General features: G+C 44.3%; 1 protein-coding gene across 1 annotated transcript in view; it reads left to right on the forward strand.

Moving 5' to 3' along the window:
• Window positions 1–13,202: 13,202 nt before the first annotated feature.
• Window positions 13,203–14,366, forward strand: part of LOC141917814 (SET-binding protein-like) — a 353,444-nt gene continuing 352,280 nt past the window's right edge. The window contains exon 1 of the mRNA XM_074811386.1: window positions 13,203–13,626. The gene's annotated coding sequence lies outside the window, so the exon portion shown is untranslated. The remainder of the gene's footprint in view (window positions 13,627–14,366) is intronic.

Genomic DNA, 14,366 nt, shown 5'->3' on the forward strand with positions numbered 1-14,366 from the left:
CGAGGGTATTGACCTACCCATTGCTTCCCCACAGCTCACCTTGCTCACCCTGCAACGGTGATTGATGCCAGCTCCTGCTTCCACACAGCAGCTCTTAAGTTCTGTGGGGTTTGTCACCGGAGTGATCCAAGTTGGTCACACTTATTGCCTGACTCACATGGGGCACCATTTGTGGCAACTGAGGCATGGACTCTCCATGAAGTGCAAAAGGAAAGACCCTTTATTATTACAATAGTACATACTTATACTATGGTTAAAGCTCTTACTTCATAATTAGCAAATCGGCAATTAGACAGCTATCAGCCTTTTCTCCTATCAGCATCAGACCACTCTCACACGCGCTGTGCAGACCAATCACCCTCTCGTTCACGCGCTGTTCACGCGGCGGTAACTTCTCACAGTTCAGTACTTTTCCACAGTTCAGTGTTGCAGCTGGCCGTTGTTTTTCCCTGCCACCTTGGCACAACTCAGCAGTTTCTTATCTTACTCCCAAGGCCTGTTTCTTGTCAAAGCCTTGCTGCTTGTCAGGGGCTGCGCAGAGCTGACAGGCCAATGTCGACTTGCCTCTCTCCCACACAGGTGAAAGACATGTCTGGTGGCCAACAATCCTGACAAAGGACCTGACAGCAGATTCTGTGACCTGCTAAAGAGACTTTGGGAAAACTGGCCCATAGGAAAAATGATTGAGGACCTCTGAAACAACCCCAGCAAATTCAGCTTTAAGTTTGAGTGGAAAGCAAGCCGAGCAGCAAAAAGGATTGAAATGCACCACTGAGATGCCTGGAGACCATCCACTGCTAAATCCCCACTTGCTTTTAGCTGGCCGTATTATAGCAGACAAGGCACAAAAAAGAAATCAAGGGAGACTGCTGAGAGGTCCCCGGCCCTGAAGTTTACTGTTCATGCTGGACCAAGAGACAGATTTTCCTGAATTGCTGCAAAAACCCCAGCACCACCACCAGTTTCTGAGCTTTCTGAGAATCATGAGTTTATTGCTGGAATGTGCCATTGAGAAGCATTTCTACTGCTGGCTGCTGAGTAGCTTAGGATAGAAGATCCAAGGATTTGTCCTTAGATTCCTCTCTTCAGCAGACTCTAAGCACTGACCAAAGTCATCCCTATGGACTTTGCATGGGGCTCCCTGTTGTTTTGTTGGATCCTCACCCTCTCCCCACCAGACTTTCTATAGAACTGAATGCTGCCCCAGCCAGCCAGATGTGCCTGTGTTTGAGAGACTCTCCATCAGGAATCCATGTTTACATATGCTCTGATGAATTAGCACTTTCCTGTTCCTTTGGTCTCAGTGGGAACTGTATTAAAACCTTTTCTGTGATGTATCCCCTGGCCCCATCCACATACCTGATTAGACAAGCAGAGAGAACTTCAGGTTCTTTAAGAGACATCCACTGAATATATGAACTAGCCTAAAAGCATTTTGGAGACCATACAGGCCTTAATATTAAGTTTTATGGGTAAAGTTCTCATCTTTTCAGCATATCTGGCCCTTCTCTTAATATCCTTTGCCAAAAATAATTCATCATCTAAAATACCTTGATCTCCACAAGGCTGTATAATCAATATTGCCAGGTGCTACAGGGGCTAATAGTGGCTAATAGCTTCTGGGACTGTGCTAAAGTCCATGGGGTCACTACTGAAATAAGGTCTGATTTGGTATAAAAAAGGTCTCTGCCCTGGATTTGCCAGATATGTTGAGATGAAATGTGTGATGTCTGTGTACAATTGTTTTAAGTGATCTGTGGATCGTATTGATCATGGATCATTTGTTGTGTGGACTTGTTGGAGGCACAAGACACCTCCCAGAGACCAAGGAGGCAACGCCACACACATAACCAGACAACAAAGCCCATGTGACAACCGCCCATTAAATTAACTCCTCCTATTCTTCTTCATGGCAATGATGACAGAAGATGCACATCTCCAGGGAACGAGCTCTCCACCTTGCCTGACCCATCTGACAATCATAGGAGTCAGAAAGTGTCTTACCATAGGGTCTTCTCAAATAAAAGCCAACTTGCAATCAAAGGTTGTAAGAAATCAGGCGTGAAAGACTCAAGTGAAAATTTCATCTGGCAGAGCAAAAATGAAACGCATGCCCCTCCTGGAACAGGCACATCATGCCTCGTGCACTCATGAGCACGCATAGCTATCTCTCTGTTGCACACCTGAAATATGAAAATCTGTCACATAAAATGCTGTATTTTTTCAGCCATCACCATACCTTGCAAACCACTTTATATAGGAAACCAACTTTACACTGCACGAAGCTCCACCCATCCAGATGATGTCATTTCCATGGTAACTAAAGTACCTCAAAAGCAAAAGAACAGATGGAGACTGGAGAAAAAAGTAATCTAAGGACCAAAAATGAACATATGTAGTGCAAGAAAAAAATATTAAGCTGTGGGCAGCTATTAGATTTATTATCACTTGCAAAGGGAGACCTCGATAAACTCAGTCATGGCTCTGCAGTAAGATGTGGCATAATCAAATCATCTGTGTGACAATACCAATTTTACAGCAGCCCATATTCCCTCTCCCTTTCCCTTACATAAATTTCAAAAAATAATTGTCCTTTCTCCCTTAATGACTTGTTTTGGTTTAAGGACAACAGCAGCCAAAAAAGGCAGAAGGAACGTAACTGGTCGTATGCTTGACTGCCCATTGCACGTCTTCAAGATCAAAGTCTCCAGGAGGGAGGAGTACATGTTTGTCCCTCCCCAACACAGGCTGCAGTAGCCAGGGGAGCAAAACTGCACATATACAACCTGTAGCCCACTATATCCCGCTCACATGTACTCTGTCTGGCTCCTGTACTTTGGATTTACGTGTGCTGTTATATGAAGGACATGCTGGCAACTCAGCAGCAATTTGGAACATCTTTAAAATTGGGTTAATAGTTATTATACATAGTTATACACAGTCTTTGCTTGACTTCCTCTGGAATTAGTCCATCTTTGTGGCTTGCTGTCAATCAGAAGGGAAACTTGCAATTTACATAGGACAATTTGTTCTGTGTCAGCTTTCTAAGACTCTGAGCAAGGCAAGTGTAATTTGGGAACAGAAGCTGTGATGGAGAGAAAAAAAAGAAAAAATCTTATATTTTTAACTTGCTCTCACTAGAAGTTTTATGCTCTATATTATATAATTTATTTGGGATGCAGCATTTTGTCAAAGTAAAAAAAGTTAAAAATGTATCCTGCTACCTAAACTCCTTGCAGCTTAAGCTGGACAGAGCTGGTATAAACTTCAGAGCGAGAAAAACTAATTTGTGAGCTGGGCGAGAAGAGTCTAGGGTGTGAGAAACATGAATTCAAGCCCTCCTGCCCAAGGCTCCCATTGCGACCCAATGTAAACAATTTTCATTTTTTTATGCCTCACCTCCTTGTCTGTAAAATAGGAGCGCTGGAGTCCCCTTGAGTCCTGCAGATTGTGAGTATAAATGTTTTCCTATGAGACTATGAGCTGCTCAGATCCTGCTATAATCAAGGGCCAAATTAGCACCTAAGGAAGCTGCATCCTGTTCTCAAACAATTTTTTATTGTCAGTGACTTTTTACCACCCATGCTGTTAGTCTGCATTTCACTCCTAGTGAACAACAGAACTGCACATGCCTCTGTCAATCACACATGCTGCTGCATGAGCACAATGTTGTGCAGATGGAGCAAGAAACACTTCGTCAGTTAGTATTTTAAAGCATAACGAAAAATAAAAATAATAAAAAACCCCAAAATTGTATTTGTGTATTAAATTCTATGGACACAAACAATACTTTTGGTGCTGGTGATTTCTTTCTGACTTTCCTCTTCTTCCTTTTCCAAAATCTAAATACCGAGCTGCAAATCTTTATGCTTTTCACCATTTCCCCAACTGAAGCGCTGCAGGAGCCATTGCAGACAGATGCACGGACATCCCCTCGCTCGCAGCCAGGTATGCGACCTGCCGGCAGGGGGCAATGCTTCATGTCTACTCAACCAAAACCACCGAAAACTTCAAAAATTAAAGAGGTTGGTGGAGAGAAAGGGCACAAAAAGATGCTGTGGTGCAAGAGGCAAAGGGAGTACTACAGCAGTGTGGCAAAACCCACCCGTGTCAGCCCCAGGCTCCCACATGGTTTTGAGTTTTTTTCCAAATTCAACTTGCTGATAGAGAAACTGCGATAAGAAAGCATTGATAAATGACCGAGGTGTGAGTTAAAACATTGCGCTGCACATTCTCCAGAGCATGGGGAATCAACCAGCCATTGGTTTTGCAGACCTAGCATTTCTTGCCTAGTTTTCCCTTGGTTTGGGGAGTGAGGGTTGCTTGGGCTGACACCTGGTGCCGCTCCCTGTGACTTGGGGGATCTCTGATGCCAAGGCTGGCTATCACCACGCTGGTGTCAGGGAATGATAATGAAAATGGAGAAAAGGCAGAATTAGGTATCCTGAGGCTCTGCTGTAGAACTGGCACTGATAAATATAATCTGCTTTCTACTGGATGTGCTACTGCTTACCATGGTAGCGGCTCAAGTGTCCCACAAGCACATTGACCAACCTGATGTCATCAACTGCCTGGCTGGGAAAGGTGCTGTCCCTTAGATGAGACCCAACACAGATGACAGAGGCTTAATACCAGCAGTGATTCTTGCTGAATATTGCACCCTGGCCTTGTGAGGGTCTCATTCTCACTGTGCATGGGCTGGCAGAGATTCATTCATGCACACGATGCCAAACACCCAGAAGTATGTTTGCAAACTATTATTCAGATAGAGCTTCACGCTGAAATGCGATACACCTTGTTCCTCATGTTTCCATCTTCAAAAGTTTCAGGTGTCCCACAACAATGATAAATAATTTAAACATATAAAGCATCCATGTGGCAAGTTTTGCAAAGCCCCAGGAAGAAAGGAACAGCTGATTTATGTTTTAGGTAAAGAAGGTGTGTCAATACTGAGAACTAGATATTCTCCATATGGATATTATCCATTGCCATCTGAAGGATTTTATGCATTACTAATGGCATGTGAGCATGCTAATTTTTTTTCCTCCAAATACCTTCTGAGGCCAACCTCAGCTCCCCTGAAATATACCCTCTGACTGCTGACGCTATCTCATGGTCTGTGTTTCCTACTGTGTGACTAGCCCAATGAAATCATAGAGAGCAAAGGAGGACAACATTTTCATATTCTCTGAAGGTTGTTGGTGTGGGGTTTTTTTGGTGAGGGGAGAAGTACACTTCATATTTTAATAAAGCCAAGGCCATTCTGTGTTTTTTCATGAGAAATAAAAATTGTTACCCTCTCCATGGGACTGAGAACATACTTGGACAAGAGAAATCAAGTATTTCTGATCCAATTAATGTTATCCATGCCTAACAGAGCAGCTCAATAAAATACAATGGCAGACCCATCCAAGAACAGCCAACTGTGTCATTCTTGGAGCACTGATCTGGAAGATGAGGTTCAGGTATCTGCTCTGATTCAGACAGGTTGGAAATGGAAGTGATGATATCACACATCACCAGTGGGATCTTACCACGAAGGTGAGGCTCTGTCCCTTTCTATGCCAAGAAGTCCATCTTGGGTTGGAGAAATTTTCTGAGACAAACCCAGTCAAAGCAAAAACCTCCAGTTTCAGTGATTCAGCAATTTCTTAGGAAAAGTTATGATTTGTCCTCACCTTACAGCAGTGTTTCTTCAGCCATTAGATGGCTACTTTCAACAAGGAGTAGTAAGATTTTTTTTTTTTATACTATACAGCACCTTTCATGAGAACTGCACTGTGTATATGTTGCTGTCAGTCAAAGTTCAAGAGACATTTACATGATTCTTCTGCAAATTCATTTTCAAAGATTGCCAAACAAGAAAGGACCGTCTAGGCCATCTAGTCTGTCTCCAGCCTGTCAGGGTCATCAAGTGCTTCAGCTTGGCCTAGGCTAAAGAGTAGTTTTATTTTATTCAGCTAAACTGTTTCCAGAAAGGAAACAAGCCAAATCCAGACTTGCACCAGGGCAATATAACACCTAGCCCCAAAGTGGACCCCAAAATTTTAAGTGAGGTCTTTCAATTACAGTATGTGGACAGAATTAGAAATTAGTTGGATTTACAGTGGGTAGGGGTCACTTAAACTATTATGTAGGAAATGCTGAAGGGAGGAACGGTCCCAGCCCTGTTCCTTTGAGAAATTAGGTACCTAACTCCAGTCCCTTGGTACCATGTAATTTCATCGCCTACAAGGCATTTTTCCCCTGGAATCAAATCTATTTCTGATAGCTAAACATAATTCTTCAATGCTTGCCCTGCAAATCATTTTCTCCAGCCCTCAATCATTTTTTTGTGGCTCTTTTCTGTACCCTCTCCAATCTTGTCACCATATATTTTAAAATGTTGCTGTCAGACCCATAAACAGCCTCTTGAGTTCAACATTACTAGTGCCATACACCACAAGTCACCTGGCTGCAGAGCCAAGGATCACATCAGCACTTTCAGATTTGAGGGTCCAACTTGAAGCCAGCACTGCAGTGCTTGTCCAGGTTTTTGTCTGTGTTTTCAAGAAACATCTTATTACAACCAGCATCTTATTGCATTAAAATGTATTTTGTTTGCCCAAGCCAGGTGGTGCAGTTTGTTACGTCAGGCTGCCCTGGACTTTCGTTCTTTGCTATTTCACCAACCATAATGTCATCTACAAATGTCATCAGAAGTAATTTTATATTTACTTCCAGATTACTAATGAATAGCACAAGGGAAAACTCTAGTAACACTCCTCTTTGACAATAATTCTGCACTGACAATTACTTTCAGAGATCTGTCAGTTAGGCAGTTCTTAACTCATTTCATGTCTGCTCTTGTCCTGAACCCAATTACTTTTGCTTGGCTAAAACATATCTTCTAGGAAGTCATCCAGTCTCCAACCTCAAAATGTCATGGGATGATGATTTTTACCAATCCTCCTATTAAGTTCCTGGAATGATTAATCACTATGAACCACGTGTATCTTCATTGCAATGTGATCTTTTCTCTGAATTCAACTTCTAGTTATCAGTTCCTTTTATGACTCTCCTAGATAGGTTAAACAGTTCTTTATACCTGGAATTCCCAAGCCGATCCAGTATTTCCATTCACTCCCTATCCTAAATTGTGTAGCTTTAAATTACCTCCTTCCAGTCCTGTGCTTCATTCACTGATGTTATATTTCTGCTAATGTGTTGTGCTTCTTATTCATGTTACTGCTTCTATATTAGTTTATAAAGCCTTAAATATATATAAGCATGTATATTCAAGGCTATATATACATATATATGCAAAATTGTAATTGGTATGAAAACTGTGATTGAAATCCACACCATCATAGATCAACGATGCACATGAGAATCCAGGATAGGTTTTGATGCTTATTAGTAATTAGTTTCTTTGAAGTTATTTATGAGGGAAAGAATTTTGTGCACTTATGAGATCAGAGTTACTTGTTTGCTCAGGAAAGACTGCGAAATATAACCACAACTGTAAGAGCAGTAACAAACTGATGGATGTTGAAAGAGCTACAGGAGGCTAACATTCAAAGGTTTTCAAAAGGACTCGCATGTTTGAGCAGCCTGAGCAAAGGGCAGGTCCTGGTCTTCTGCTGGTGTGTCAGCAAGCACTGCATCGTTGAGCCCTACAACTTTTCTATGCTGCCTGATTACAGAGAAATGTTTAGTCACTGGCTCCATAGGGGGGAGGAGTCTGTGGAAAGATCTGATAGAGAAGAAAGTCTGGACTTGAACCTGAGCCTCACATGTGATCATCTCCCACACCATAATACAATGTTGCTGAGCTACCAACCTTTTCTTCTAATTGTCCTGGTTGAGACATTGGAGACAAAATCTTTTTCTTTTGTTTTTGGACACTAGTGAGCATGGCACAGTCTTCGTCAATATCAAGAAGATGATGTGATAGGGATCAAAACAGTGTACAAGAGAAATGGTTTGGGTATGCTGGGGTTATAAATATCCTAAACACATGGAGAATCAATTGAAAGAGGGGGTTTATGTCTTCTAAAATTAGTTCTGCACTTGGTTTCCAATCCCTTGGCCCTGAGTTTTGATTCTTGCCTGCCATTGTTCACACAATGTTGTAACTTGATACCACATGTCTGAGTGATTTACAAAATAAAAGGGCAACTTTAAAAATCACTGTTATTTCTATTTTGGGGCCAATTGGTCAAACTGGCCAATTGGGGCCAGTTGGATTTCCAATTCTTGAGCAAAAAATGGGAGGACTGAAATACATTCACATTTCCCCCCTGTTTTCAACTGTCTTGGAACATAATCACTCATCACTTACACTGTAGTGGGATACAATGAATTGGTAACTATTGTATGTCTAAGAGTTTATGTATAGTTAGTATATAGATAAATAGATAAACAGTCAGACAGATAGATAGATAATCTTCTATGTAAAGCTCAGAAGTGTGCTAGACAGTTGAGAAGCTAAAGCACATAAGGAATTTATTTAAGCAATCAAAAAAATTGTAAATGGTTATTTTTAATGATTTGTTTGTATTTTTGAATCATATAAAGTGTTACCAGTGTTTTACTGGGGGCCTTGCAAGATATATTTTTTCTTTCACATTAACTTACAAATCACCCAGTAATTCTGCATATCATTAATTCATACCTTGAACCTAGAAAGATTTATATACATATTTAACTCAATCTGTTATTTATATAAAAATAACAGGCTGATGGCCTTCATTATAGAACATCTGCCTGTCTCATGCAGTCAAGGCTATGTACAGATTGTTAGACACAAATAGGAAACTCATCTCAGGTCCACTGCAGGAATCAAACCAACTTTATGAATGCCATAGTATTTTTTAAGTGAAAGGAACAAAGAGAAAGAAATTTCCTTTTTTCAGATTATCCACTTACATTGTACAAACTTCCTGACACACAGCAGAGTCAGAGGGAGGGGATTTTTTTAAAAAAAGAAGAATGTTCTAGATCTAGAAGAGAAAACCATAGGTAAGAAAACCTTTGATGTCAACCCTGATCCACAATGATTTATGCACACACATCCTACAAGGTGACCACTCAAAGGTCTTTTTCTGCTTATGAAATTTATCCTGATGTGTCTTTTCAGAGTTTGAGGTCTACAGGTAACCAGGTGTGATTTTTTTTTCCAGTTTTACATAAGACAGGCCTAAAAATAACTTTGGGTCAATTAAAAACTTTCTTCAGTAGTTTTGAGGCTTTTTTATTACTATTTTTTAGACTCCCCTGTGTTTTCAAAGTAAGTGAGCATTCAATAAGTCATTATTTTGATTGCTTCCCAAATTGAACTTCTCAGTTTTAAATTATTTAAGTGGGGCTGCTTCAATACATTTACATATGTATATGTGTATGTATATGTATACTCTCCAGAAGAAAAGAAATACAAGATAAAAAGAGCAAAGGCTCACAAAACACTTTTTATTCTAAACTTATTAAATATAAACACTATTTTCTAACAAAGGAAAATCAAAAGTGATTTTTTTTTTTTTGAGTATTTTGGTCCATAATTTGGTTTTCTGTGTTAATCCAGTCAAGCCAATTATTTCATAACTATGTGTTGGCTTATTCCAAGGAGGAAGATGATGGTCAATGGAGCTCTTCAACACACAGAGTTTACCTGCCAAAAGTTTTCAAAACCAAAATTCTTCACAGGAAAATAACACTGGCAGCTCTGCCAAGAAATGTTGAAACTCTTTCTTTTTGTTTCATTCGGATACAAAATGACAAAATGTAGCTCCAGTTGGGTGATTTAATTTAAATAAACAAGCCTCCCTTCCATGTCAAAGCACTGATTCAAAATGATAATTCTTGTTTGGTTTCAATCAGAAATGTCAACATTTTCAGTGTGACATTTTTGATTCAAAAGTTTTTGAGTTGTATATTTGTTTGGGATGGAGGTGGGGTTGATCTGTTGGTCCTCTTTTTTTGTGCATTTTATTGATTTGTTTATTTATTTTGTCCTATTGGTGGAGAGAAGCAGGAGTCAAGGACCATGAGAGAAGGACAGGCACAGCCTGTCGCCTCTACCCAAGCTCATCAGTTTGGGATTTGTAGGTGTCATGGTTTGAGCCCAGAAGGCAACTGAGCACCATGCAGCTGTTCACTCACCCCTTCCCCCCCAGCACTGGGAAGGAGAAAATGAAGCAAAAGGCTCAGGAATCAAGATAAGGACAGGGAGGGATTGCTCACCCATTAAGGTCACAGGCAAAAGACAGGCTTGTCAGGGGAAAAAAACAAGAACAACACTTTAATTCAAACACTAACAAAACCAACACTTAACAGAATGGAACAGTGAGAAACGTTACCATATCTTAAAACACCTCCCCCCACCCCTCCCTTCTTCCCAGCTCAGTTTTGTTCCCTATATCTCTACCTTCTCCCTCCATGACACAGGGGCAGGGGATGGGAGTGCAGTGAGTCCACCACTTCTTCCTCCAAGGTGGGGGGAAGCACTCTTCTGCATTCTTCCCCCGCTCCACGTGGAGTCCCTCTCACAGGAGACAGTCCTCCATGAACTTTCTCTGCTGTGAGTCCTCCCCACGGGATGCATTCTTCTCAAGGTGCTCCGGCATGAGTCACCCCCACGTGTTGCAGTCCTCCCAGTGCTGGACTACAACAGCGGGGGCTGCTTCTTCCCACCGAGTTCCGGGGGTCCTCCACAGGCTGCAGGTGAATCTCTGCTCCTCTGGTGACCTCCATGGGTGGCAGGGGGGGCAGCCCTGCCATCTCACCATGGGATACAGGGGGGGTCTCTGCTCTGGCGCACCTCCCCCCTTCCTCCTCCTCCTCCCTTCCACTGACCTCAGTGTTCACATAGGTGTCCTTCTCATAACTCCTCCTCACAAAATCCCTCCCCCCTCTCAGGTTTCCCTTTTTAAATATGTTATCACAGAAGCATGGCCACCATTGTTAATTGGCCCGGCCTTGGCCAGAGGCTGGTCCAACTTGGAGCTGGGGGAGCTTCAAGAAGCTTCTCACAGGGAGCCACCACTGTAGCCCCCTCCCCCTCTACCAAAAACCCCACCACACAAACCCAGCACAGTAGGTATCATGGCAGAGGTCAGTCATGTGGAGAGATCCAAAGGGAAATAATAGCTTGGTATGTTTTTTATCTAGGAGCTTTCCCCAGAAAGCATGAGGAAACACGGTGGGACTGAGGGCACATACTCACCCATGTGGTTGAGTCTGCTGAGGGTTGGTGAGGGTTACGCTGGCATCTTGCGGGCCACACAAAGCTCTCCTACCCAGCTGGTGTTAGATTGGGACCTGTGTTGTAGATCTGTTGCTACACATTTAAGGGATTGTGGCATATGAATAAGCCTCCATGGCTGGTGGGGGTCAACCCAGGTAATCCTGCATCAGTTGAACCCTGAATTCAGGTCACTTGGATGATGGCCTGGAGTTACCATTTGTCCCAGAGCAAAGGAGAGAAACTCAGTGTACTTTGAGCCTCCTGCAACACTCTGGGACAGGGATCCCTGTGGCACCATCTCTGCAAGGGATCAAACATGCAGAAGAACCCAGGGGGTTACTCCCTACTCCCCCCAATGTTACCTTCACCTGCAAGTACACTTCCACAGCTCCATCCCACAAACCTACTCTATTCTGGGGGTTCTTCCTCATCACCTGTGTGATTACTCAGGCAAGCCAACAATTTACTCCTGTGAGTAAAGGTTTGCCAAACTGGCAACCTGAACGGCAGTGTCAGCCAAACCACTGGCAGAGCAAGAGGGGAAAACCAAAAGCTCAAGGACTTGGATTTTGCACAGCTCCACTGGCCCAGAGCTGAATTTGTGCTGTATTTTGGGCACTGTTACTGAAAGGTGTGTGTGTGTGGGGGGGGGCTTTAATCCTTAAAATAGGTGTTGGGAGTCCTTGCTTGTCTTCCCCAGCCCCGGAGAGGGATTCCTCACCTCAGGTCTGAACAGCAGTCACTGGACCGCCAAAAATCTCACGCGTAGGTCATGACCCCACAGGGGCTGCGCTGTGAAAAGGATAAGGGGGGGGGGGGGGGGGGGGGAAGGCGTGGGAGAGGAAGAGATTGGCGTGGGATCAATACCACTAACCTGATTCTCACCTTGTCTGCCTTTTCTCCCCTGCCCCCATCACTGCTGCTGTTGTGTCAGGTAGTGGCACTGTTGAGTACATTAACCCAGAGCTGAGCATTGCAGCCATACCGAGTGAGCTAGTGAGCGAGCGAGCGTCCGCGCCATTTATCCCCCCCCCCCCCCAACTCCCCCGCCCCAGTGCTGCAGGGCTCCGGGAGCTAGCGAGAGAAAAAGAGGAAAGAGAGAGACGGAGCCATCAGCCCCCAGATCTGCTTCAACAAATCACCGCCCTTTGCAGGGAGGGAGAGGGAGAGAAGGGGGGAAACAGACCAAAAGACAAAATAAAAGACAGAGAAAGGAAAATCCAGCGGGGAGCAAAAAGCAGCCCCCAGACGCCCCCTTTTCGAGACTGTACTCTCACCGAGGGGGGTGGGATGAACGTGCCTCTGGGTGTGTGAGCATCGATCCCGTGCCTGTTAGGAAAAAGGGGTGGTTTCCTCCCCCCGCCTCTCCTTTGCCTTCCCTTGGCGCGGCCCGTTGTGGAGCGGTGCGGCGGGGGGAGGCCGCAGCCTTATAGCCCGCCGGAACTCCGGCACCAGCACAGGCCCGCTCCGGAGACGGGAGAGCCGAAATAAAAGGAACAGCTTCCTCGCTGTCAAAGCAACCCTTTTCTTATCGCGTGTTGGTTGTTTTTTTTTTTTCTCTCTTTCTTTCTTTTCCTTTTTTTTTTTTTTTTTAAAAAAAACCCTCCTCGTCGGGAAAAGCAAAACCGAAAACGATTCCCCCCGCCCCCCTTCAAAAGGCCCCCCAAACAACCACCACCACCAAACAGAAAGCAGAAAAAGCCCCCCTCCAAAAAAAAAAAAAAACCAAAGAAAAGAAAAGAAAAGAAAAGAAAAGAAAAGAAAAGAAAAGAACCAGAGAGACAGAGACAAGCTCCATCGATTTCAAATCCAGGATTTTATCCAGTGCACTGATTTTTTCTTCTTTCTTTTTTTTTTCCTCTCCCCTCTTTTTTCCTCCTTTCCCTCCTCCTCCTTTATTTCACCCCCCTTCCCCTTCTCCTCCTTCCCATCCCTTTTCCTTTTCATTTTATTTTTGATCCTGCTAAAATTAGCCGGGACTGCTCTGGGTGTTGCGTGTTAATTTGATTTACTCCGGGATTCCGGCTTCCAAGACGCCATTTTCCCCCCTTTCTCGCTCTATCTCGCTCTATTTATCTATCATTTATCTATCGAGCTATCTATCCGTCTGTCTGTCCGTCCATCTCCCTCTCCCCGGGTGCCTTCCCTCCTCCCCCCGCCCTCCTCCCTCTCCGCTCTGCGTGTGCTGCGCGGCCGTGCGCTCCCCTAATCTGACAGATGAACACCGCCATGGGTTTGCCGCAACACAAGCAAAAGCATCTTTGGGGGCTGTGGCGAGGGATTGAAACCGGGATCTAAAAGAGAAGAGACAAGAAGGGGGGAATCCGAGGGAGGAGGAGGAGGAAGAAGGAAGAAGAAGAGGAAGCTGCTAAGAAGCCCCCGCTGCCGTTTTGGGGATATGGGTTAGTAAAGATGGGGGGAAGCAACAAAAAACCTGAGCCATCGAGGAAAGGTCTGTCTTGATGATCCGGATTGCAGGAGGATCTTACCCCTCTCTCTTTTCCGCCTCCCCCCCACTGTTTTCCCTCTGCATGTTAATGTTGTCTCCTTTTTTTCGTATTGTGACTTTGCAATGGCGCGGAAAAGGCTTTATTTATTGGGGGGGGGGGGGATGGGGGATGTTTCTCTACTGTGCAATGCATGCGAGTCATCCTCTCCCCCTCCGACCCCTTCCCATGCTTTGTTGGTGGTGGTGGGGTGTGTATGTGTGTGTTGTTGGAGGGGGTAAAACCGTGCTGCTGGGAAGGGGTTGCAATTTTTTTAGGAGTTTGCTTAAATGTATTTACCCCCCCTTATGATCCCCCCCCCTCCCCTTTGGTAGCCTGTATGTGTTTCCCCGACGGTGCCGGGGGGGGGTAGGTGGCAGCTATGCGTGTGCGTGTGGAAGGGGGGAGGGGGGAGACCCCCCCCGTTTCGTAAATTGCAGGTTAAGTGGAGCTAGAGAGCAACGTTGTAACCTTATGGGGATTTTATGTGTGTGTCTGAGTGTGTGTGTGCCCGGGTGTCCGCGACGGTGCTGGGCGGGGGGGGGGGGGCATGCCTCTGTCCTGGGGCGGCCGCTGCGGCCCCGCGCTTGTTTTGACATTGAAAAGGACACGCAGCCTCGAAAAGTGGCAATTCGCAGGAGCAAAGAAGTGGGGGT

This window comes from Strix aluco, chromosome W (assembly GCF_031877795.1).
Source record: "Strix aluco isolate bStrAlu1 chromosome W, bStrAlu1.hap1, whole genome shotgun sequence".
In the NCBI taxonomy this organism is placed as follows: Eukaryota; Metazoa; Chordata; class Aves; order Strigiformes; family Strigidae; genus Strix; species Strix aluco.